Below are 14,313 nucleotides of genomic sequence, written 5' to 3'. Positions count from 1 at the left end.
TAGAAGAGCCCTAATTGTTAAGTTTCACTGTTTCCCCAAAAGCTGATCAAACTCAAATTTTGCATTTTTTTGGGTAAGAATTCCACATAAGTAATGCTATGTCCATTTCAGTGCATCAAATCAGGAGACAGGGCATGGCAATACATCTGTTACTGGTAATAACTTAAATCACTTGATCGAGATGGTATCCAGCAGGTGACTCCATTGTAAAATTATTAATTTTCCTGTATAATTAATAAGTATCTTTCAGGTATATATTTGGAGACTACACAATAATCCTGTGTGCCACACTTCTCCTTATTATAGCATCAATTAATGCAACAATTATAGCTATAGTGTAGTGATTTCAATTTCCATCCTCCCTTCTCCATTTATTATTTAGAATTTTACTCCAAGAAAGAGCCCCTATTTTACTTATTTATTAATTTATCTACATCACTGTGAATTCACAGATTTTTATTTGGTTCTATAAATTACATTTATCACTATAAATATTTATTTTGTTCTTCTAATTGTCCCAGATTTGGCCATTAGGAGCTCCTTCAAGCTGGCTCCTGTGTCATTTCAACATGAAGGCTTATCTGTAACCAAGACCTGGATCAAACACTTCACCATATTGGTTCTATTCCTTTAACTGGAGAATGAGATTTAGAAACCAAAATGTGAAAGCTAGATGATCTCACTGCTACTGGGGTTTTATTGCTTTTCAGTGAGCAAAGATAGGAAACATTATGTATGTCCATATACAGACACTCCCCAATTACAATGATTTGACTTATGATTTTTCTTAATTTTATGATAGTGTGAAAGTGATATGTATTCAGTAGCAACCACACTTCAGATTTTGAATTTTGATCTTTTCCCAGGCTAGCGACATGTGGTGGTATGATACTCTCTCTTATGATGCTGGGCAGTGGCAGCCAGTTGCAGCTCCCAGCCAGCCATGTGATCACAAGGGTAAACAACCAATACACTTACAACCATTATACATTCATAAAACCCAGTCTCTTTCATTTTCAATATTCAATGAATTAAATATTCAATGCCTTAATATAAAATAGGCTTTGTGTTAGATGATTTTGCTCAACTGTAGGCTAACATAAACATGGTGAGCACATTTAAGGTAGGCTAGCTATGATGTTTGGTAGGTTAAGCGTATTAAATGAATTTTGCCTTAGGATAATTTCAACTTAGATGGTTTTATCAGGATGTAACATCATCATCAGTTGAGGAATATCTGTATACATATGTCTGTCAGTATTTCTACATACACATATCTGACTCTAATCCAACACCACAAAGTTGATTCTAGTATTTCCCCTTTCCATTTGTAACACTTTTCTCTGATAGCATGAAACCTAGTTTTCATTATCCACAATATCTTTACACATAAAGTAGCCTCAGAATTGCAAACCCATAACCTTATGAAGAAAAATTTACCAACTATAGCACAATATTTGTATACATTCAACTGTGTCTTTGGCTTTAAAATATCAAGTCAAAATGCTATTTTCCAAAGTTAATTAGGTTAATTATTTTTCTTTCCTAATCCCATAGTGTAATTGTCTGTAATACAGTTACGCTTATTACTTACTATTTTTATTCTAGTTTGGATTTGCCCCCATGTCCTGCTTGATTTTAGTTATTTTTTTATATTTTAATTATGCAAAATATAACCAATGTACTAAAAGTCAAACTAAGCAAAAATGTATGCTCGGAGTATCGCTACTTCATCATTCCTTCTATACCATTCCCTTCTTCCCATTCTTTCCAACTATTTCAGTCATCTCTTGTAGCCAGCCAGTCTCATCATTTTTGGTTTAAACTTATTGTATTTATTTTTTTTTCAAATAAGCATATATCTATATTTTTTCAAAACCTAGGATTTTTATTTAATGATTAGATCTACTGTTTTTTTAATCTCTAGCTCATTAACTTCTAATTTCATCTATATTATTTTTGTATGTTTTATTTTGATTTACATTATCTTTTATTTTATTTTTTTTTGAGGTTTATTTATTTATTTTTTTTTAATTTTTTTCAACGTTTATTTATTTATTTATTTATTTATTTATTTTTTACATATACATTTATTTTTTATTTATTTTTTTTTATGAAATTTATTGACAAATTGGTTTCCATACAACACCCAGTGCTCATCCCAAAAGGTGCCCTCCTCAATACCCATCACCCACCCTCCCCTCCCTCCCACCCCCCATCAACCCTCAGTTTGTTCTCAGTTTTTAACAGTCTCTTATGCTTTGGCTCTCTCCCACTCTAACCTCTTTTTTTTTTTTCCTTCCCCTCCCCCATGGGTTCCTGTTGAGTTTCTCAGGATCCACATAAGAGTGAAACCATATGGTATCTGTCTTTCTCTGTATGGCTTATTTCACTTAGCATCACACTCTCCAGTTCCATCCACGTTGCTACAAAGGGCCATATTTCATTTTTTCTCATTGCCACATAGTATTCCATTGTGTATATAAGCCACAATTTCTTTATCCATTCATCAGTTGATGGACATTTAGGCTCTTTCCATAATTTGGCTATTGTTGAGAGTGCTGCTATGAACATTGGGGTACAAGTGCCCCTATGCATCAGTACTCCTGTATCCCTTGGGTAAATTCCTAGCAGTGCTATTGCTGGGTCATAGGGTAGGTCTATTTTTAATTTTCTGAGGAACCTCCACACTGCTTTCCAGAGCGGCTGCACCAATTTGCATTCCCACCAACAGTGCAAGAGGGTTCCCGTTTCTCCACATCCTCTCCAGCATCTATAGTCTCCTGATTTGTTCATTTTGGCCACTCTGACTGGCGTGAGGTGATACCTGAGTGTGGTTTTGATTTGTATTTCCCTGATAAGGAGCGACGCTGAACATCTTTTCATGTGCCTGTTGGCCATCTAGATGTCTTCTTTAGAGAAGTGTCTATTCATGTTTTCTGCCCATTTCTTCACTGGGTTATTTGTTTTTCGGGTGTGGAGTTTGGTGAGCTCTTTATAGATTTTAGATACTAGCCCTTTGTCCGATATGTCATTTGCAAATATCTTTTCCCATTCCGTTGGTTGCCTTTTAGTTTTGTTGGTTGTTTCCTTTGCTGTGCAGAAGCTTTTGATCTTCATAAGGTCCCAGTAATTCACTTTTGCTTTTAATTCCCTCGCCTTTGGGGATGTGTCGAGTAAGAGATTGCTACGGCTGAGGTCAGAGAGGTCTTTTCCTGCTTTCTCCTCTAAGGTTTTGATGGTTTCCTGTCTCACATTTAGGTCCTTTATCCATTTTGAGTTTATTTTTGTAAATGGTGTGAGAAAGTGGTCTAGTTTCAACCTTCTGCATGTTGCTGTCCAGTTCTCCCAGCACCATTTGTTAAAGAGGCTGTCTTTTTTCCATTGGATGTTCTTTCCTGCTTTGTCAAAGATGAGTTGGCCATACGTTTGTGGGTCTAGTTCTGGGGTTTCTATTCTATTCCATTGGGGTGTGTGTCTGTTTTTGTGCCAATACCATGCTGTCTTGATGATGACAGCTTTGTAGTAGAGGCTAAAGTCTGGGATTGTGATGCCTCCTGCTTTGGTCTTCTTCTTCAAAATTCCTTTGGCTATTCGGGGCCTTTTGTGGTTCCAGATGAATTTTAGGATTGCTTGTTCTAATTTCGAGAAGAATGCTGGTGCAATTTTGATTGGGATTGCATTGAATGTGTAGATAGCTTTGGGTAGTATTGACATTTTGACAATATTTATTTTTCCAGTCCATGAGCAGGGAATGTCTTTCCATTTCTTTAAGTCTTCTTCAATTACCTTCATAAGCTTTCTATAGTTTTCAGCATACAGATCCTTTACATCTTTGGTTAGATTTATTCCTAGGTATTTTATGCTTCTTGGTGCAATTGTGAATGGGATCATTTTCTTTATTTGTCTTTCTGTTGCTTCATTGTTAGTGTATAAGAATGCAACTGATTTCTGGACATTGATTTTGTATCCTGCAACTTTGCTGAATTCATGTATCAGTTCTAGCAGACTTTTGGTGGAGTCTATCAGATTTTCCATGTATAATATCATGTCATCTGCAAAAAGCGAAAGCTTGACTTCATCTTTGCCAATTTTGATGCCTTTGATTTCCTTTTGTTGTCTGATTGCTGATGCTAGAACTTCCAGCACTATGTTAAACAACAGCGGTGAGAGTGGGCATCCCTGTCGTGTTCCTGATCTCAGGGAAAAAGCTCTCAGTTTTTCCCCGTTGAGGATGATGTTAGCTGTGGGCTTTTCATAAATGGCTTTTATGATCTTTAAGTATGTTCCTTCTATCCCGACTTTCTCAAGGGTTTTTATTAAGAAAGGGTGCTGGATTTTGTCAAAGGGCTTTTCTGCATCGATTGACAGGATCATATGGTTCTTCTCTTTTTTTTTGTTAATGTGATGTATCACGTTGATTGATTTGCGAATGTTGAACCAGCCCTGCATCCCAGGAATGAATCCCACTTGATCATGATGAATAATTCTTTTTACATGCCGTTGAATTTGATTTGCTAGTATCTTATTGAGAATTTTTGCATCCATATTCATCAGGGATATTGGCCTGTAGTTCTCTTTTTTTACTGGGTCTCGGTCTGGTTTAAGAATCAAAGTAATACTGGCTTCATAGAATGAGTCTGGAAGTTTTCCTTCCCTTTCTATTTCTTGGAATTGCTTGAGAAGGATAGGTATTATCTCTGCTTTAAACGTCTGGTAGAACTCCCCTGGGAAGCCATCTGGTCCTGGACTCTTATTTGTTGGGAGATTTTTGATAACCGGTTCAACTTCTTCGCTGGTTATGGGTCTGTTCAAGCTTTCTATTTCCTCCTGATTGAGTTTTGGAAGAGTGTGGGTGTTCAGGAATGTGTCCATTTCTTCCAGGTTGTCCAATTTGTTGGCATATAATTTTTCATAGTATTCCCTGATAATTGTTTGTATCTCTGAGGGATTGGTTGTAATCATTCCATTTTCATTCATGATTTTATCTATTTGGGTCATCTCCCTTTTCTTTTTGAGAAGCCTGGCTAGAGGTTTGTCAATTTTGTTTATTTTTTCAAAAAACCAACTCTTGGTTTCGTTGATCTGCTCTACAGTTTTTTTAGATTCTATATTGTTTATTTCTGCTCTGATCTTTATTATTTCTCTTCTTCTGCTGGGTTTAGGCTGCCTTTGCTGTTCTGCTTCTAGTTCCTTTAGGTGTGCTGTTAGATTTTGTATTTGGGATTTTTCTTGTTTCTTGAGATAGGCCTGGATTGCAATGTATTTTCCTCTAAGGACTGCCTTCGCTGCGTCCCAAAGCGTTTGGATTGTTGTATTTTCATTTTCGTTTGTTTCCATATATTTTTTGATTTCTTCTCTAATTGCCTGGTTGACCCACTCATTCGTTAGTAGGGTGTTCTTTAACCTCCACGCTTTTGGAGGTTTTCCAGACTTTTTCCTGTGGTTGATTTCAAGCTTCATAGCATTGTGGTCTGAAAGTATGCATGGTATAATTTCAATTCTTGTAAACTTATGAAGGGCTGTTTTGTGACCCAGTATATGATCTATCTTGGAGAATGTTCCATGTGCACTCGAGAAGAAAGTATATTCTGTTGCTTTGGGATGCAGAGTTCTAAATATATCTGTCAAGTCCATCTGATCCAATGTCTCATTCAGGGCCCTTGTTTCTTTATTGACTGTGTGTCTAGATGATCTATCCATTTCTGTAAGTGGGGTGTTAAAGTCCCCTGCAATGACCACATTCTTATCAATAAGGTTGCTTCTGTTTATGAGTAATTGTTTTATATACTTGGGGGCTCCGGTATTCGGCGCATAGACATTTATAATTGTTAGCTCTTCCTGATGGATAGACCCTGTAACTATTATATAATGTCCTTCTTCATCTCTTGTTACAGCCTTTAATTGAAAGTCTAGTTTGTCTGATATAAGTATGGCTACTCCAGCTTTCTTTTGGCTTCCAGTAGCATGATAAATAGTTCTCCATCCCCTCACTCTGAATCTAAAGGTGTCCTCAGGTCTAAAATGAGTCTCTTGTAGACAGCAAATAGATGGGTCTTGTTTTTTTATCCATTCTGATACCCTATGTCTTTTGGTTGGCGCATTTAATCCGTTTACATTCAGTGTTATTATAGAAAGATACGGGTTTAGAGTCATTGTGATGTCTGTATGGTTTATGCTTGTAGTGATGTCTCTGGTACTTTGTCTCACAGGGTCCCCCTTAGGATCTCTTGTAGGGCTGGTTTAGTGGTGACAAATTCCTTCAGTTTTTGTTTGTTTGGGAAGACCTTTATCTCTCCTTCTATTCTAAATGACAGACTTGCTGGATAAAGGATTCTCAGCTGCATATTTTTGCTGTCTAGCACCCTGAAAATCTCGTGCCAATTCTTTCTGGCCTGCCAAGTTTCAAAAGAGAGATCAGTCACGAGTCTTATAGGTCTCCCTTTATATGTGAGGGCACGTTTACCCCTTGCTGCTTTCAGAATTTTATCTTTATCCTTGTATTTTGCCAGTTTCACTATGATATGTCGTGCAGAAGATCGATTCAAGTTACGTCTGAAGGGAGTTCTCTGTGCCTCTTGGATTTCAATGCCTTTTTCCTTCCCCAGTTCAGGGAAGTTCTCAGCTATTATTTCTTCAAGTACCCCTTCAGCACCTTTCCCTCTCTCTTCCTCCTCTGGAATACCAATTATGCGTATATTATTTCTTTTTAGTGTATCACTTAGTTCTCTAATTTTCCCCTCATACTCCTGGATTTTTTTATCTCTCTTTTTCTCAGCTTCCTCTTTTTCCATAACTTTATCTTCTAGTTCACCTATTCTCTCCTCTGCCTCTTCCATCCGAGCCGTGGTGGTTTGCATTTTGTTTTGCATTTCATTTAAAGCGTTTTTCAGCTCCTCGTGACTGTTCCTTAGTCCCTTGATCTCTGTAGCAAGAGATTCTCTGCTGTCCTGTATACTGTTTTCCAGCCCAGCGATTAATTTTATGACTATTATTCTAAATTCACTTTCTGTTATATTATTTAAATCCTTTTTGATCAGCTCATTAGCTGTTGTTATTTCCTGGAGATTCTTCTGAGGGGAATTCTTCCGCTTGGTCATTTTGGATAGTCCCTGGTGTGGTGAGGACCTGCAGGGCACTTCCCCTGTGCTGTGGTGTATAACTGGAGTTGGTGGGCGGGGCCGCAGTCAGTCCTGATGTCTGCCCCCAGCCCACCGCTGGGGCCACAGTCAGACTGGTGTGTGCCTTCTCTTCCCCTCTCCTAGGGGCGGGATTCACTGTGGGGTGGCGTGGCCCGTCTGGGCTACTTGCACACTGCCAGGCTTGTGATGCTGGGGATCTGGCATATTAGCTGGGGTGGGAAGGCAAGGTGCACGGCGGGAGGGGGGGCAGGCTTAGCTCGCTTCTCCTTAGGTGATCCACTTCAGGAGGGGCCCTGTGGCAGCCGGAGGGAGTCAGATCCGCTGCCGGAGGTTTGGCTCTGCAGAAGCACAGAGTTGGGTGTTTGCGCGGAGCGAGCAATTTCCCTGGCCGGAACCGGTTCCCTTTGGGATTTTGGCTGGGGGATGGGCGGGGGAGATGGCGCTGGCGAGCGCCTTTGTTCCCCGCCAAACTGAGCTCTGTCGTCCGGGGGCTCTGCAGCTCACCCTCCCTTTGTCCTCCAGCCTTCCCGCTTTCCGAGCAGAGCTGTTAACTTATGACCTCCCAGACGCTAAGTCGCGCTTGCTGTCGGAACACAGTCCGTCAGGCCCCTCCGCTTTTGCAAGCCGGACTCGGGGGCTCTGCTTGGCCGGCGAGCCGCCCCTCCGCCCCGGCTCCCTCCCGCCAGTCCGTGGAGCGCGCACCGCCTCGCCGCCCTTCCTACCCTCTTCCGTGGGCCTCTCGTCGGCACTTGGGTCCGGTGACTCCGTTCTGCTAATCCTCTGGCGGTTTTCTGGGTTATTTAGGCAGGTGTAGGTGGAATCTAAGTGATCAGCAGGACGCGCGGTGAGCCCAGCGTCCTCCTACGCCACCATCTTCCTACCCGTTTTTACATTATCTTTTAAATGTTTATTTAGAGAGAGAGAGAGAGAGAGAGAAAGAGAGAGAGAGAGAGAGAGAAAGAGAGAGAGAGAGAGAGAGAGAGAGAGAGAGAGAATGCACATGCACAAGCAAGCTACGGGCAAAAAGAGAGGGAGAGAGAGAATCCCAAGCAGGCTCTGCACTAGAGCACAGATTCTGATGTGGGGCTCAGTCCCAAGAACAGTGAGATCATGACCTGAACCAAAATTAAGAAATGGGTGCTCCAACCGACTGAGCCACCCAGGCACCCCAGATTTATGTTATTATTATTCTAGTTTTTAATTGAGTAGTTAATTCATTTTAAATACTTAATTTTATTATTAAAGTGTTTAGTGATAGGAATTTTTTAATGCACCCTACATATTCTGTACTTTAAAAACAATATCATTTGTAACTTTCCTTTAACCTAAAAGTTTACTAAGTGTTTTTAAATTTCAAGGTTAAAGCTTTGTTGGTTTATGATTTTATTAAAAATTTCTAGTTTTGTTGTATAGTGATTAAGGAGCATTGCTTATAATAGTTCTATTTTATGGGACTTACTGAAGTTTCTGTGTGTATATATGAGTGTGACCTAATAAATGTATATTTAGGCAATGTTACATAGACATATATAGACAAACATCGATGTATTCTCTTATAAGGGTATAAAGTTTGATGTATATTTATAAAATTTACCATACTAATTATGTTTCCTAGTAACTCTACCTTCTTACTTACTTTGTGTGCATTTAGTCTAAAAAAGAGGAAAGCAGACCCTGATGACCAGAAACTAGACCTCAGTGTTGTAGCTCATCTAGCATTCTCATCTAGGCCTGTTGTTCTCTTCTTGGACAAAACAACCTGATACTGACAAGGTCACTTTGTGACTATGATAAAGACAAAAACAAGACAATTACACATTTTTTTCTAAGCACAAACTTAAAAACAAGCTCACTATTTAAACCATAAAATGGTAAATATTTCCCTATCAAGTTAATATGAGTGGCATCTGCCCTTTGACCATTTACCAGTTACTGCTGTAGCCCCACTCCTATTGCCCTCCTTCTGGATAAGACTTATTACTACAACAAAATACAATAAACTACAAATATAATTACCCCCACTTTCCAATAGTACTCTTCTATAAACTCTTCCCATATCTCCTAAATATGCCCAACATTTAAAATAAGTCTTTTCTAAGACCCTCTTATTGGCTCACTCTATGTTTCTCCTGGTGTGCAGTTTTCCTCCATGCAATGAGCACTAATGTGACTTGTTCAGCTACAGGTGTTATGGTGGTCTTTGATTGGAGGACTTCATACGTGTTATACTGAGAGTGGTATGTTAAAGTCTCATACTGTCTGTTTCTATCTATGTATTTTGTTTCATAGAAATGGTTGCTATGTTATTAGGTGAATAATTATTTATAAGTATTAATACACCATTATGATTTGTGATTTTTAGTACAAGTGCCCTTGATAACCTTAAATGATTTTTGGCTTGTATTCTATATTGGCTAATAAGAGGATTGCTATCCTTCTATCTTACGGTTTCCATAGCCTGGTAGACTTTTTCTTTATTTTAAGCATTCCCAAACCATTTTATGAGAGGTGAATCTCTATATACAGCATATAGTTGAGTCTTGCTTCATGAGCCAGATTGAAATCCTTCTTTTTCTTTTAACGTGTCAAGTATATATATATTCATACACACACACAATAACACTATATACACACAGTATTTAGAAAGGTTTGACTTTTTTCTCTGGTGGACATATTTGTTTTTATTTTTTTCTATTTTTGTATATTTTATTTATTTTACTTATGTTTTAATATGAAATTTATTGTCAAATTGGTTTCCATACAACACCCAGTGCTCATCCCAACAGGTTCCCTCCTCAATACCCATCACCCACCCTCCGCTCACTCCCACCGCCCATCAACCCTCAGTTTGTTCTCAGTTTTTAAGAGTCTCTTATGTTTTTGCTCCCTCCCTCTCTAACCTTTTTTTTCCTTCCCCTCTTCCATGGTCTTCTGTTAAGTTTCTCAGGATCCACATAAGAGTGAAAACATATGGTATCTATCTTTCTCTGTATGACTTATTTCATTTAACATAACACTCTCCAGTTCCATCCACATTGCTACAAAAGGCCATATTTCATTCTTTCTCATTGCCACATAGTACTCCATTGTGTATATAAACCACAATTTCTTTATCCATTCATCAGTTGATGGACATTTAGGCTCTTCCCATAATTTGGCTATTGTTGAAGGTGCTGCTGTAAACATTGGGGTACAAGTGCCCCTATGCATCAGTACTCCTGTATCCCTTGGGTAAATTCCTAGCAGTGCTATTGCTGGGTCATAGGGTAGATCTATTTTTAATTTTTTGAGGAACCTTCACACTGTTTTTCAGAGCAGCTGCACCCGTTTGCATTCCCACCAACAGTGCAAGAGGGTTCCCGTTTCTCCACATCCTCTCCAGAATCTATAGTCTCCTGATTTGTTCATTGTAACCACCCTGACTGGCGTGAGGTGGTATCTGAGTGTGGTTTTGATTTGTATTTCCCTGATGAGGAGCGACGTTGAGCATCTTCTCATGTGCCTGTTGGCCATCCAGATGTCTTCTTTAGAGAAGTGTCTATTCATGTTTTCTGCCCATTTATTCACTGGATTATTTGTTTTTCAGGTGTGGAATTTGGTGAGCTCTTTATAGATTTTGGATACTAGTCCTTTGTCTGATATGTCATTTGCAAATACCTTTTCCCATTCTGTTGGCTGCCTTTTAGTTTTGTTGATTGTTTCCTTTGCTGTGCAGAAGCTTTTTATCTTCATGAGGTCCCAGTGTTTCATTTTTGCTTTTAATTACCTTGCCTTTGGGGATGTGTCAAGTAAGAAATTGCTGCGGCTGAGGTCAGAGAGGTTTTTTCCTGCTTTCACCTCTAGGGTTTTGATGGTTTCCTGTCTCACATTCAGGTCCTTTATCCATTTTGAGTTTATTTTTGTGAATGGTGTGAGAAAGTGGTCCAGTTTCATCCTTCTGCATGTTGCTGTCCAGTTCTCCCAGCACCATTTGTTAAAGAGACTGTCTTTTTTCCATTGGATATTCTTTCCTGCTTTGTCAAAGATTAGTTGGCCATACTTTTGTGGGTCTAATTCTGGGGTTTCTATTCAATCAGACAACAAAAGGAAATCAAAGGCATCAAAATTGGCAAAGATGAAGTCAAGCTTTCAGTTTTTTCAGATGACATGATATTATACATGGAAAACCCGACAGACTTCACCAAAAGTCTGCTAGAACTGATACATGAATTCAGCAAAGTCGCAGGATACAAAATCAATGTCCAGAAATCAGTTGCATTCTTATACACTAACAGTGAAGCAACAGTAAGACAAATAAAGAAACTGATCCCATTCACAATTGCACCAAGAAGCATAAAATACCTAGGAATAAACCTAACCAAAGATGTAAAAGATCTGTATGCTGAAAACTATAGAAAGCTTATGAAGGAAATTGAAGAAGATATAAAGAAATGGAAAAACACTCCGTGCTAATAGATTGGAAGAATAAATATTGTTAAAATGTCAATAATACCCAAAGCAATCTACACATCCAATGCAATCCCAATCAAAACTGCACCAGCATTCTCGAAGCTAGAACAAGCAATCCTAAAATTTGTATGGAACCACAAAAGACCTCGAATGGCCAAAGTTATTTTGAAGAAGACCAAAGTGGGAGGCATCACAATCCCAGACTTTAGCCTCTACTACAAAGCTGTAATCATCAAGACAGCATGGTATTGGCACAAAAACAGACACATAGACCAATGTAATAGAATAGAAACCCCAGAATTAGACTCTGGTGGACATATCTGTACACATACATTTTTGATGTCTTAATCCAATGTTTCCTCATTTCATCTTTTACTATCTAGTTTGTCTAGCTTTTAATGGGATCCTTAATTACCAACGATTGCTTATACAGCAATAAATGAGCTTATTCTATTTTTATTTTACCTTTCCCTAACTCCCCATTTTTAAGCTATACTTTTCTGCTTTATTACAAATAGTATTTGGTCATTATTATTTAATACTCATCTCTTTGTTTTAAACTTCGATGTGTATGTACATACGTGTGTGTGTGTATGTGTATGCCTCACCATTAGTCCTTTTACTGTAGTATTCCAAGTCATCTCTTAAAGAATGAAACTCATCTGCTAGTGAATTTTAAAAGAAAAGTTCATGTATGTAGAATTTTCTAAGTTTTGCATGTTAACAGCTTATTTTAAAGCCTTGATGCTTGAAGGATAGTTAAGCTTGATAGAAAATCCTTGGTTAACATTTTTTTGAGTATTATTTTAAAAACTGCTTCTTTACTGCTGTCTTGCTTTGTATGAAGCTTTTGGAAACCATGATGCCAGTCTAATCATTTTGCTCTTTTTTAATATTTGATTTTTACTTTGTCTTTGAAATCTAATAGTTTTATAAGGATGTGTTGGCATTGAACATTCCAATTTACTTTTCTCATATACTTCATAGAAACTTATAATTTGTAGATTCGGGCTTATATTTATTTCCTGAAATTTTTCTTAGATTATACCTTTAATTATGAGGCCTGCTAAATTATTTTATTCTTCTTTTCATCAGAGATATCAATTTTATAAATTTTATCCTTCCTTTCTGTATCTTCCATTTCCAACACTTTTTCTCTTTTTTAAAAGTATTTCCTTTATTACATTTATATTCCTTTGATTGTTTTCTTAACTAACTTCAAAGTTCCTCATGAAATTTTTATTTGAGTCTATTCTCTCATGCACACTTTGTACCTTAATCTTCATACCCAGGAGAATTTTCCTAAACTAACTGGTCTTTTCACTTTTTCCACTTTTGTTTTTATTTGGCCTATAGTTTTTGAAGTTCTGATTCAAAATATTTCTTTAGGGGCGCCTGGGTGGCGCAGTCGGTTAAGCGTCCGACTTCAGCCAGGTCACGATCTCGCGGTCTGGGAGTTCGAGCCCCGCGTCAGGCTCTGGGCTGATGGCTCAGAGCCTGGAGCCTGTTTCCGATTCTGTGTCTCCCTCTCTCTCTGCCCCTCCCCCGTTCATGCTCTGTCTCTCTCTGTCCCAAAAATAAATAAAAAAAAAATATTTCTTTATATACCTAAATGTTTATTCCAATATATTTACTTCAGTTTGGAATGCTGTCTTACAGGTTTTTTCTGTTTCGTAATTTTAGGGTGGGGATAAAATTTTATTCAATCAAATGTGTGGGATCACATTTTATGATTTTTTGGTAATAGCTCTGTAAGGATCTAGTTATCAATATCTTATGGCACTGGGGAAACATTCCTAGTTCAATAAGTCCTCTTCTATCAGTCCAAATATTTAAGTGGATTTTGTCTGGTGAAGAGTAAAGTTGTGTGTATTTCAATTACTTGCTTGCCTTTTATTTTGCAAGACCTAAGTTTCCCCTTGTGCTGCTCGTTCTCTTTGACACCCAGTTTCTAAAGGGTGCTTCCTCCCTCCTATTTGCCTTTTCTCTTCATCAAAAGCTATGCATCTCAGTCTACTACTTCATATCATGAACATCTTAAAGTCCCTTCTCTCTGTAGTTTTTCCCTCACTTACCAAGACATCTTAAAAATATTTTCATACCGAGCACGGACTAATTTTTTTTTTAGAATACAAATTTTATTAGTGGAATTACATAGCTATTTTTTGGTTTTCTTTATTATTTTCAATCTTTTATTTAAATTCTAGTCAGTTAACATACAGTATTGTACTGGGTTCAGGAGTAGAATTCAGTGATTCATCACTTACCAGTGATTCATCAATACCCAGTGCTCATCACATGTGCCCTCCTTAATAACAATCACCCAACCACACCATCCTCCACCCACATCCCTCCATCAGCTTGTTCTCTATTGATAAGAGCATCTTATGGTTTGTTTCCCTCTCTCTCTCTCTCTTTTTTTTTCTTCCAATATGTTCATCTGTTTTGTTTCTTAAATTTCACATATGGGTGAAATTATATGATATTTGTCTTTCTCTGGCTGACTTATTTTGCTTAGCATAATACACCCTAACTCCATCCACATCATTGCTAATGGCAAGAGTTCATTCTGTCCAATATTCCTTTCCAATATTCTGTGTAATATTCCATTAAAATATATATACCATTTTGGGGTGCCTGGGTGGCTTAGTAGGTTAAGCGGCTGACTTCAGCTCAGGTCATGATCTCCTGGTTTGTGAGTTTGAGCCCTGCGTCAGGCTTT

This window comes from Lynx canadensis, chromosome B1 (assembly GCF_007474595.2).
Source record: "Lynx canadensis isolate LIC74 chromosome B1, mLynCan4.pri.v2, whole genome shotgun sequence".
NCBI lineage: Eukaryota > Metazoa > Chordata > Mammalia > Carnivora > Felidae > Lynx > Lynx canadensis.
This window is presented reverse-complemented; position numbering follows the sequence as displayed.